Below are 12527 nucleotides of genomic sequence, written 5' to 3'. Positions count from 1 at the left end.
CCTTAAATAAATAATGTAATTTTGATCTTTAACGAATATGCTCTCACATTAATTTTTCGTATATGAACTGAACGTCTAAGTATATAAATTATACCGTATCAGTAGTGGGGTCCATATGATAGCAGTATTTAATATTTTTAAACTCGATTTATATAGAATTAAATGAGGTTGAATTCGGATCGATATTTAAATAATTAAGGATAAAATACACTTTGCCCGCTAAATTATTTTTGATATAATATTTACTTTCTTGAATTAATAAACGTAACACTTATTCTTTTGATTGGATAAAAATGACTCTCATATTTTAAATAATTATATTATTTTTAATATATTTTAGTATTTTGTACGTTAAATTATAATCAAATTATTTTCAAATTAAGTGTTTTTAATAAGTGAAAAATTTAAATTAAAACTGTTTTTAATAAGTGTTTTTTAAAAGAAATTGAAAAGTATATATATATATATATATATATATGTTTAACAAAAGTTAAATATTTTTAGAAAAAGTATTTTATCATATTTTTTAAAGAAAATATATTAAAAATTGATATATGATTACTCATTTTATCTAAAAAATAAATAGTTATCAAATTAATAAAAACTTTTCATGATTTTTTTTTTTTGTGTATTTATTGTATTCATTCATTACTTAACTTTGAGTCTATAAAATATAATAAAATTCAAACTATTTAACTTTAGTAATTATAATTTACTTTATTATAATTAAAAGATACTTTTTATGATTAAATTTTTTTAATTAAACTTAAAATGCAAAATTTTTAAAAAAAGAAATTCTTTGAACTAAATATATATAAATATATAATATAATATAAGGAAAATATTGTCCAAAAATTTAATTTTAGGGGATAAGTGTTATATTTGTTAGTTTAAGGGGGTAAATGTTACAACAAAAATAGTTTAGGAAGGCAAAGTGTATTTTGCTCAACATATTAATTATAGAGTAAATAAGTTTTTAATTAATTTTTTAGGAATTGATCTTTGGACTAATTACACTCCGCTCTTGTAAAGTTTGGTATAATTACACATGGACCCCTTATAGTTTAAAAAATTACATCTAGCACCTCTAAAATTTGCTTTCGTTAACAAATAAGTCATTTCGTTGGTCAAAATTTATCAAATTTGTTGTTATTAATAAAAAATAAAAAAAAATATATCTACTCACGATTGACTTATTATTAACTTAATTATCTCTTGATCTTTTTATTATTATAAAATTATGATTGTCCAAAAATATCAAATTTTATTTTATTCCAATATAGAAATTAATCCATTCAAACAATCCAAATGCACTTATATATTAGTGATGTGCATACAAATAGGTTGACCTAAAGAGGTCCAAACAATCTAAAAAGAAGAAAGAAATGAGAGGCCCGTGACATCCTAGGAGCCCAAGTCATGAGAGGCCCCAAAAAAAAAACTCGATAGAAGGCCTTGACAGGTGCCGTGGACAAGCCGTGGCCTTGGCATGTGCCCCCTAAAAACTAGATAGGCGGGCGACCTTGATAGGTGCCTCCTAGAAAGTAGACAAGCGGGTGGCCTTGGAGGGTGCCCCCTAGAAAACAGATTGGCAAAGGAAAAGAGGCTTGTTTCCTCAAGATCGGCCCATGAGGGAGGCTCGCCCCAAGGAGGAGCCCCCCACCCCAGAATCCGTCCAAGGATGAAACATGCAAGCTTGGCCAAAGAAGTAGGTCTAACACGAAGGCCTGTTGCATCTTTCTAAGGCCAGTCCGAATGGAGGAAGGTGCCCTCAAGAGGTTGGACTCTTCAACCTAAGAGGATTTTCCACCAGGTAGGAGTTTGCATAAAGAAGGAGTCCTCCTCCATCCAAAGACTTCCTGATTAAGGAACGGATAAGGTGCAACCGCATTCCTCTTGAATCCCGCCTTCCCCGCTAGGCATGCGGATCCGCTCTACCGAAACTCCTGTTATAGAGGGACTCATCCTCTATAAATAGGGAGGGTATCCCTCAACAGATAGTCCCCTTCCACACTCGAGAACTCCTCTTACTGCTGCTCTACTACTCTAATTCCATGCTCTTAGATATGGAATTCTCACTTTTATCATAATTTCTCATCATAATTTATCATCATAATTCATTCTTATATTCATCTATTCTTAAATTCGGAACTAACTTAAGCAACAAAGTGCTAACATTTTGTTTTGCAGGTCCTCTTTCTCAAGAGCTTTTACTCAACCAAATCCAATATCGACATCCAAGAACTTTGTACCTATGCTAAAATCATACGCATCAATTGACGCTATCTGTGGGAAACACAAATCTAAGACGTGAGATCAATGGGAGGAGTCCACACCTCCTTGGAGGATTCCCCTGAAAGAACGGTCCCCTCACGCTAGAGGATCTCCTACGATTGATTACTAACTCTGTTCAAGGCCCAACTTCATTGGTTCCATCATCATTATTATTTGGTTCTAATGTTCCACTAATTCAATTTTTAATGTGTAGGACGCCCCCTAGAAGAGCATGCGGGTATCCTTTTAAGAATAAGCCCTGCCCCGTGGCAGGTATCCCCCTAAAGAAAAATCCTACACCAAGGGGGCATCCCCCTCAACAAATAAATCTTTACATACCTACTTCCCTCAAGGAATACTTTTATTTTGATAATTTTGAAGATTTATTTTCCCATTTTCAATATGTTAACATATGTTTGCTTGTAGAGATTTTACAAAAAAGATATCACTATCATAAAAAGCCCTATCTTCTACACAGGCACAAAAGCCCTGTCTTCCACACAAGTACAAATGCCTCCTCCATGGAGGCTCCCCAAGCTCTCCTTCAGGCAGGCACTTAGGTCTTTTTTTGAGGGACTCGTAAGCTTTGCCCCGTGTAGGCACCTAAGTTCTCCTCCACAGAGGCATCTAAGCCTTGCTTCCAACGGACACCTTATTCTTTCTCCGATGAAATTCCTAGGTCTTTCTCTAAGAAGGGTCTCCTCTCTAATAAGCCCTCCTCCTAGGAGACACAATAACTTTGCTCCAGTCCCCTTCCACACTCGAGAACTCCTCTTACTGCTACTCTACTACTCTAATTCCATGCTCTTACATACGCAATTCTCACTTTTATCATAATTTCTCATCATAATTCATTATTATATTCATCTATTCTTAAATCCAGAACTAACTTAAGCATGTTTTATTTTGCCGGTCCTCTTTCTTAAGAGCTTTCACTCAATTAGCCCAAATTCAATATCGACATCCAATAACTTTGGACTCGTGCTAAAATCACACACATCAATTAGGTTGCCCAAAATATCCAAGATCGTGACATAAAGTGATTTTAGATTTAGATTTGCAAACACTCTAGCTGGTAAGTATATCTATACTATTATAAAGAAAAGAGATATTATATATATATATAAATATATAAAATGATAATTTTAACATTGACGTATTAATGTTTTACGATTTTAAAAATGCATAAGATAATTTATTTATTTGACTTTTAAATTTTATATTTAATTTAGTTATCTAATTAAAATATTTGTTTTATTTATAATATATATTTTAAAGCGTTAAATATTATTTATTATTTGCACACAAGATTGCATGTCTCAATGATTACCACTACACCAGACTCACCTAGGAGCACTAGATCATGGTTTTGATGCTTATGATCCACAAGAGATCCAACCCACGAATAGAGAGTCCAAAGGACACCCAACAACCCAATAACCCCACAAACAATGGAGGAGGGTAAGGGCCCATGGTATCCATGGAGGTAGCCCAGGAGCATGGCCAATAGAAAATGACTGGCATAAGGCCTACACTTAGCCACCCTCACGTAGCATATACCTGGTTAACTAAGTGTACCTCTTCACCAGCTTGGAGGACATGGTTCCAGGGAGTTTTCCCTAAAGTCTTGGACTCCTTGGCGGTTAGGACTCACTAGCGACTAAAAATCCTCATTGATTAAGGGTCTCTCCCAACTCGAAGATGAAAACACACCTAACAAGAAATAAAGGCGGATCACGGCTTGTCCAAATGGCCCTTATCCCCTTCTTTTTGAAGATGAAGGAAACGTGCAGAACCCATGGCAGGGGGACACTCCTCTATAAATACAGGTTTGTTCCCCAGGTGGGGGACTTTCTGGGCTTCTCAAATACCATTTTTCAATTGGCGTTATTTGTGGGTAACATAGAGTTGAAGACGTGAGATAACAATGAAGATTCTTAGCAATGTCGCAAGCAAGCAGAAAGTTGTGGAGTCACCTGGTAATGCCCAGGCTTTGCAAGTTGTTGCAGAAGCGTCCTTAGCCCCCATCTATGGAGTGCGATCCTAGCATCCTTGGTACTAGTACCACTTCTAAAGCTTGCAGATCCTGTGGCCGATCCCTCTAGACCAAGTACCTCCTTGGGTACTTCCTCAGGAGAGTTGTCCCCAGCCCTCCTGGGGGCCATCCAACAGATGATTTTGATGGCCATCTGAGAACAGGTGGCAGTACTGGTCCCCGCTCGCACAGTCATCCCATCTGTTGTGGACGCCCTACAGGAATACGTCAGAGGAGACACCCTCCCTCTGCGTTCCCAACGACAGGAGGATAGGGGACTCCCCCATCAGCCTAGCAGGAGTTTTCTCCACAATGGCTTGCGCATCTGGAGTGCCTGCAAAAGATCCTCTAAGACGCCAGTCCCAAATTATCGAGGCCCTTGCAAAGGAGCAGTACGGTGTCCCCTTCATAGAGGCAATAATAGCAGATAAACTCCCAGCAAATTGACGCACCCCAGCCATTGCTTAGTACAATGGTACACCTAACCCATAAGAGCATCTCTCACATTTTGAGAATGCAACCCTCTTACATAGGTATACGGATGGGATCAAATGTCGTATCTTTATCACCATATTCGTTAGGTTGGCTCAACAATGGTTCAACCAATTGCCCGTGGGAGCGATAGGAAGTTTTCAGGAGTTTTGATCCCTCTTTTTGCACCAATTTGCTAGTACTCGAAAGATAAAACTTAGCTTTTCTGCCCTGTGACAGAAGAAAAATGAACCTTTGAAGGAGTACTTACAGAGATTCAAACAACACTAGAGGTGCCCTAGCTACCCAAGAAGTGAAAACCAATGCTTTTTCTCAATGGCTCTTGGACGAAGACTTCTTTAAGTCTTTAGCTAAGAAACGCATCTCCAACTTTGATGCCCTCCTAGCTCCTGTTGCAAAATACATCAATATGGAGGATGTACAAGTCGCCAAAAAAGAATTTCATGGAGAGAAAACGAAGGAAATGAAGGAGGATGCCCTTCCAAGAAACCTCGAACTAGTTTTCGAGACAAGAAACCACTTTTTCAGAGAGTGAATGCAATATACACCCCATTGATGTGCCCATTACTCAAGCTCTTATGGTTGTAGAAGGCAAGGGTCTGCTAGCTCATCCTAAGTTGTCGAGGGATGGCCCTCACCACTCCAAATCTGACATATTTTGTTGTTTTTAAAATGATTATGATCATACCACCGAAGAATATCAGCACTTAAAGAATGAGATTGAAAAACTTATCTAAAATGGATATTTTCAGGAATACGTGTGGTGGGAGAAGGCTCAGGGACAAGATCCTATCAAAAGTAAGATGCTAATAAACCAAGGGAACCAAAAGCTTCTAGTCCGGAATTTTTCTCAGAGGAAAGGCATAAGGTTGTGTCCGGAGGTAGGGCCGAGATCAACGACCCCCTCCCCCATAAAGGAGTCATATGAATGATAGCAGAAAGAACCATTGGAGGCGATTCTCATCATGCTAGAAAGACGCAAGTGAGAGAAACATATGACATAACGATGAAGGAGGTACTGGATGTGGAGGCGATGGAGGACACCCCATCTCATCCAGTTCGAACAAGTAGAACGATGAAGACCTAAAACTTCTCAGGATGATTCTTTGGTCATCACAACATTATTAGCCAACAAGTAGGACGAATTTTCATAGATTTGGGGAATTCAACAGACATTATTTCGGGAAGTCTATGATTAGATGTAGTTGGGGGATATCCCCCTAGAAAGAGCAAATACATCTCTATACGGCTTCGCAGGAGAGGTAGTTCATCCACGAGGCATGATCTCACTCCCTTTAACTTTGGAAACTAGGTCCACAGAAAAAAAACATGTCTACTAAAATTTCTGGTGGTGGACATACCCTCTACGTACATGTTATCTTGGGGAGACCCACCCTCATTGCTTTCCAAGCTATAACCTCCACTTGTCATACGTTCTCTGCCCCTGGTGGCATAGGAGAAGTGCAAGGGGATCCCCTCCAATAACGCAAATGTTATGTAAAGACTGTGCGTAAGGGCAGAAGAGGAGCATAGATGAAGAGTCCAAGGAGGTACCCTTGAGAAACGCAGAAAGGATACCGAACTGGTGGAAGAGGCCAAGTAAGGTAAGGAGGCACCCGCCAAAGTTCAACTAGCTGAAATATTGTTGAGTATTGAACTCATACCTAGAAATCGAGAGAAAATTACTCGGATTGGTCCCAAATGGAGGCCACAGTTTGGGGAGAAGTAATCCAATGCCTGCAGCACAATATAGATATTTTCGCTTGGATCCATAGGACTTGGAAGGGATTGAACCAAGCATTATTACTCGCCACCTCAACATTGATCCCAATATCAAACCACTAAAGTAAATGAAAAGACACTTTCGACCTGAAAAGAATAAGATAATTCAAGCTGAAGTAGATAAGTTGATGGCGGGATGACACATCAGGAAAATACAGTTCTCTGAATGGTTGTCCAATGTGGTCCTGGTACCTAAACCCAAAAGGAAGTGGAGAATGTGCATTGACTTCAAGGACCTCAACAAAGCATGTCCTAAGAATTTTTATCCCTTACCTCGAAAAGATCAACCAGTTGATTCCACGTCTGGTTATGAGCTGTTAAGCATGATGGATGTATCATAAGGATACCACAAAATTATGCTAGCCCCTGAAGATTGTAAGAGAGTTAGTTTCATCACCTCTGCTGGCATGTTTTGTTACGTAGCCATGCCTTTCAAATTAAAAAATGCATGAACCACCTACCAACATTTTGTAGATAAGATATTTCGTCCACAATTGGGAAGAAATATTGAAGTGTATGTGAACGATATGTTGGTAAAGAGTAAAGAGGCTAAAGACCACATTGCAGACCTGGAGGAGACATTTTTCGTCATGAGAAATTACCTGCTCAAGCTTAATCTAGGAAAATGTGTGTTGGAAGTACGGGGAGGACATTTCCTAGGATTCATGGTAACTCAGAGAGAAATTGAGGCCAACCCCCTCAAAATTAAAGCTGCCTTGGACATGAAGGCACCAACTAATGTTAATGAAGTATAGAGATTGACCGGAAGGATAACAACAGTTAGTCGCTTTATCTCCAAAGCAACAGAGAAGAGTTTACCTTTCTTCAAAGTGCTAAGGAAGGAAAATAATTTTGAGTGGGATACACTACGTGCAAACAAGCCTTTGAAAAACTTAAAGAGTATCTGGTGGGGCTCCCCCTATTGGTAAAACCATTCCCAAGTAACACCCTCTATCTGTATCTCTCTGCTACTCCTCAGGCGGTCAGTTCTGTCCTCATTCGTGAGGATAATAAAAAATAAATGCCTATTTATTATGTCAGTAAAGTACTCAATGGAGCGAAGGGTATTAAACTCCTATCAAGAAAATGGCTCTGGCATTGGTAATCACAGTTAGAAGACCGCACCCCTATTTTCTTTCACACCCTATAGGGGTGCATACAAACTTACCATTAAAGCAGACTTTGGATAAACTAGATATCTCTGGACAATTCATGAAATGGGCGGTAGAATGTGGGCTAAGTTTGAAGTAAATTAACTTTGCTATGGGTTTTGTATGGGTCCTAAATGGGTTTTGCTATGTTTAAGTTTTCATTAGTTAATCGAATATTATTTCTAATAATATCAATCAATTGATGAAAAATATAACTGTAATCATGAGTTCAACGTGAGTTGTGTGTTTAATTAACTCCAACTAGATCATATCTCTCATTAGCTTCTAATGGGTTCTCAATGGGTTTTATTATGTTTAATATTTTATTAATCAGTCGAGTGTTATTTTTAATAGTACCATGCAATTTAAAAAAATTGACTAAAAAAATTTATGTTTTAATAATAATAATTTGAAGAAAGATACTATATATTTATGATTATAAAGTATTGTTTAAATTTTCTCTTAAAATTATAGAAATATAATATTTTCTAAATAAATATATTTTCATTTGGCTTAAAAAAGAGAAGCTTGATACCCTATAATTATGGTAACTAATAAATTATCTTCTATGTTCTACATTCACAGTGTTTCATCACTAATTAATGGCAACAAACTCTTGCAAGTCTCTCTTTCTCCTCCTACGTTTTCTCTTGACCGATCAAAGCTTGAAACATAAGTAGATGAAACAAAAGTCTAATGCTGAGAAGCAGCTAGCAAAATAAACCCATACGACTCGAGACAGAATGCGACAAACACATTAGTAGATTCTCAGTTTCCCAAATTGCATAATAGGTAGAAGAATAAGAGAAGTGCATATTTCTTGTCAGAAGCAAATATATGAGTAAAACATTATTAAAACAATAGTTTCTTTTGGGCAAAAAATTCAACTGTATAACACTAAAAAAAATGTCGAGATTTGTAGCAGGTTTTTTGTAAAGGCCATGTAACAGATTGGAATTACTGACGTCATTGAATGGGTAATAAAAATGTATTTAGTTTATAACATCCAGAACCATTACAGTAGCCGTTGCAAAATTTCTATGTGCATAAAATTGTTACAATTTATAGGTCGTTACTAATTTGCTATGATATTTGTAATGGCTCATTATTTTTGTAACAGTTTTTTGGTGAAATAAAGAGCCGTTACAATGGCAGTGAAGAAAATTGCGGGAAAACATATAGGAAGACGGTGTTACAAAAATAGTGACATTAGAGCGGGTTTTTTTTTGGTAATTGCCATTACAAAATTCGTTACAAAGTAACGGCTTCATTTTCTATGGCTAGTTTTCAACGGCTATATTAGGAGTTCCAAAGGTCGTTACAAAAGCTGCTACAAAAAAACTTATATATGTGCAAATTATTTTCATTTCATTTCATTTGTTGTAGAAATTCTTACTAACCATGCACACTCTCAACACTCTAATTTTCGTGCATATATATTTGATTAGCTTATAGATTATTACTCAAATTTTGGATCGTCAACTAGTGTTGATCATCACCTAAGTTGGTTGACTAGGTAATACAAAATAATCTAATACTTTACTGTGTTTAATTAAATTAATTATACTTTATGTATTTTAGTTTATGATTTTTTATTAATATTATATCATGGTAATTATATGTATTCTCCTAAATAGTGTGGTGTAATATTTATAAATTTATAGGTCGTCAAATTAGAAAATTAATTATATATATACACGTGTGAGTACAGATATATATATATCATCATGTTACCAGAATTGAGGAGATAAATGTATAATAAGAACCTCCCAGGGAGGATAAGTCTTACACCGGAGTTTGAGGATGGGCTTAAGACTTTCATAGAATGTGCAAAGGGTCAGCGTGGACATATAGATGGAGACAAAATTAGGTGTCCTTGCCGAAAATGCAAAAATATAAAGTTCAGAACACCAGACGATGTCAGTTATCGCTTGTGTACGCAAGAGTTTATGTCAAAATATTATAATTGGACTTCTCATAGCGATGTGAGGGTGCAGGAGTACTTTGAAGCTGTGACTGTCCCTCCAGTGCTGGAGGAACAAACCCCAACTGCCCATGTCGAAGGTAATTATTCACATTGGGGGAATGAACAACATATGAATTGGGCGTAGAGGATGGTTTTTTATGGAGCCGGGCCGAGTTATTTTTCTTCTTCTCACGATGGTATGAGATCCTGCCTTGTTAATGTCAGTCCTAGTTCATATTATTATGGCGGTGGCCTCTATGATTATGAGTCAGGATTGACAGATCATTTTGCAATATAGTGCATGCTACTGATCAACCATTGTGGAATGGTTGCACCCAATCTCAATTGACATATGTTGCTGAGTTGGTGGATATCAAGGTGGACAACTATTTCTGAGCGATCATATGATTGAATACCCCAATGGGCTAATAAAATATTGCCCCCGGATTACACCCTGCCGGGAGATTACTACAGTACGAAAAAGTTGATAAAGGATTTGGGTTTACCCATTGAGAAGATCGATGCGTGTAAGAATGACTGTGTGCTGTACTGGACGGACTATGCCGATTTGGAGTACTGCAAGTTTTGCTGGAGATGCTACGTACAAGCCGACCCGAGAGCGAGACCTACGCCGCAAGAAGTCCCGTATGTCGTCCTTAGGTGCCTGGCGCATACTTCCCGTCTGTAGAGGTTGTATTCTTCAAGGATAACTGCCAAACACATGACATGACATGCCACACATCAGAGGGAGGAGGGGTCATTGTGTCATCCATTAGATACCGAAACTTAGAAGCATTTTGACTGGACGAATCCCAATAGCCACGTAATGTTCGGCTGGGCCTTTGCACAGACAATTTTGCACTGCACGGTCAGTACAATCGTACTTATTCATGTGGTATGTGCATGAGTTTTGAGTACATGTTTCTGACAAGGATGATCCCTAGCCCTTCTAATCCAAAGTGTTTGATCGATGTGTACTTGGAATCGTTGATTGAAGAGCTGCTGTAGGTGTGGCATGTGGGTGTTTGAACGTACGATAATGCCACGGACAACACATTCATCATGCAGGCAGCGTTGATGTGGATTGTGAACGACCTACCTGCCTATGGGATGGCGTCTAGGTTCCAATTTGTATGGATGACAAACAGGCATTCCATCTGCAATTGACAGGAATGCGTGCTTCTTTGACTGCCAAATACAGTTTCTCCCTAAAAACCAACCCTACCGAAGGAACAAGAAAGCCTTCACGAAAAACTGTGCCGAATATAAGATTGCACGTCCGAGGCTGACAGGAGACCAGATCCTGGATTGGATTGCAGACATTATTCCTACAGTTGAAATGCTGTTGACACTCCCTTTTGGCTATGGTAGCGACCACAAGTTGACGAAAAAAAGCATCTTCTAGGATCTTCCATACTGGGCAACGCATATGATCCAACACAACCTTGATGTTATGTACATTGAGAAAAAATATGTTTGACAATATATTCAACATGCTCATGGACATTAAGAAAAATATGAAGGATAATTTGAATCCACACAGGGATTTGAAGATCATCTGCAATCGCCCAAAGCTTGAGCAAACGGGATGAATGTAGAGCGAACATTATGCCTAAAGCAGTCTATATCCTAACGAAGGAGTAGAAGAGAATGATATGTGAATGAATTCGTGGCCTTAAGTTTGCTGATGGCAATGTGTCTAACCTTGCCCACTGTGTTGGCATGGCTGAATTGCCAATGCACAACACGAAGAGCCATGACTGACATGTATTTATATAGAAATTGATCCCGATTGCCTTTCATGAGATACTTCTCGAGCATGTATGGAGTGCATTAACAGAGTTTAATATTTTATTTCAAAACATATGCTCGACCGCGCTTAATGTTGCCAAGCTACATGAGTTATAATATGGTGTTGCCATCATACTGTGCAACCTTGAGAAGATATTTTCTTCAACTTTTTTCAACTCAATGAAGCACCTTATTGTTCACCTGCTGCATAAAGCTCGCGTAAAGGGGCCAGTGCAATACAGGTGGATGTACCCATTTGAAAGGTTCCTACATGAGTTGAAGAAAAAGATGGCAACTCCATCACTCCTGGCAATAACAAGATCGTCAACGTACACCAGAACACTCAAATATATCTTGTCTCGATTGAAATTGAACAAAATAATCAGATTGAGATTGAAGAAATCCGTACAGTTTCAATGCAGTCATCAATTTCACAAACCAACACGGAGGGGGCCTATCACAACCCATAGGGAGATTTACGTAATCGAGAAACTTTTTCAAGTTGCTTAGTAACATATCTACGTGGCATCTTCATTACACCTTTTCTTCTAAATCACCATAAAAGAATGCACTGGGAACATCTATTTGATGAACTTCCCCATCCTTTTGTTGCTGCTACTGAAAGAAAAGTATAAACAGTTACCATTTTTACAACAGGAGTGAAGGTCTCATTGTAATCGATTCCTTTAATTTGATTATTGCCAAGAATCACTAATCGAGCCTTATAACGTTCAACTGAACCATCAAGATTATATTTGATCTTATAAACCCATTTACATCTTGCTACCAAACTTGTCTTTCTCCCTATTCAAGTTTCAAGCATAAAATAGGCACCCAAAAGTTCGAATATGATTATAACTTGGAGGCATGCCAAATAAGAGAGCTCATAGGAGTTTTTCCTCCTAATAACTTAGAAGGAATCTGATTAATCAAAAATCCAGCTGTAAAAACACATTCTCCCAAAAACTTAATGGGAAGATTGGCCTGAAATTTTAAAGCTCGAGCCACATTTAAAATATGGCGATGTTTTCCTAAA

Source organism: Sesamum indicum, linkage group LG6, assembly GCF_000512975.1.
Source record: "Sesamum indicum cultivar Zhongzhi No. 13 linkage group LG6, S_indicum_v1.0, whole genome shotgun sequence".
Classification (NCBI taxonomy): Eukaryota; Viridiplantae; Streptophyta; class Magnoliopsida; order Lamiales; family Pedaliaceae; genus Sesamum; species Sesamum indicum.
The sequence above is the reverse complement of the archived record's forward strand: the minus strand, read 5'-3'. Positions refer to the sequence as shown.